This window comes from Condylura cristata, unplaced genomic scaffold (genome assembly GCF_000260355.1).
Source record: "Condylura cristata isolate star-nosed mole 26May11 unplaced genomic scaffold, ConCri1.0 scaffold00004, whole genome shotgun sequence".
Taxonomy (NCBI): domain Eukaryota; kingdom Metazoa; phylum Chordata; class Mammalia; order Eulipotyphla; family Talpidae; genus Condylura; species Condylura cristata.
This window is the reverse complement of record NW_004567105.1, coordinates 39,636,331-39,637,220: the sequence shown is the minus strand read 5'-3', so window position 1 is coordinate 39,637,220 and position 890 is coordinate 39,636,331.

Sequence of the window (890 nt, the reverse complement as noted above, 5' to 3'; positions counted from 1 at the left end):
AAATTCCTGTTAGAGCATATATCTGTCTGTACCTCTACACAGTAGAAAATTCTCTTTATTATCATGTTTCAATTATGAACCAGCCTCTAAAACAAAACAAAATTATTCATTTGTTCACATTTTTCTGATCTTCATTTCTTGACACATATTTGTTGATCTATTGGTACATATGAAAATTAATCATATAAACATTGCTGCAAATAAATTATAAATGAGAGCCATAGGTTATAAACAAAAATAACTAACATAGAAATTGGGGAGAAATAAGACATTGTCATAAGTAATATTATGGAACATGAAATTTTCAAGCTGGCTTGATCATGTTCTTTCCTTTGGCCTTTGATGTGGTTTGTTGCATTAGCTCATGTCAGGATCACTATGAAGTAATATACTCATTGTATGTGACCACTGAGTTTTACCCACTTGAATAATTGGTTAAATTTTGTGGGCTTGAATTCTATCACTTGGCAATACACTTTTTTTCTAATTAAATCTTCTGTAGTCTAAACCCTAATGTCAATACAAGTAGAAAAACAAACAATAGCACATACATACACAAAACCCTATAAGTCACATATACATATTAATTATTCATGCCTGCAATTAGTTTTTTGAGTCTATTCTATGTATATGAATTGACATATACTCTAAACATGGGGTGATACACAGACAGGCAAGAAAGTCCTCTTTGTCCTTGAGCGTGCGAGTAGGTAGAGATCTGTAAACAATGAATTCCCATGCAACAGTTGATTTCATAGAATAGATACCACCTAGGTGGGCATTTACACATGGAGAGAAAAACTAGGAAATAACATTAGAGAACAAGTGATTATCAGAGAAAATCAACAATATTCAATGAACAATGAATAATTGGCTGAGAGAAGCAGATA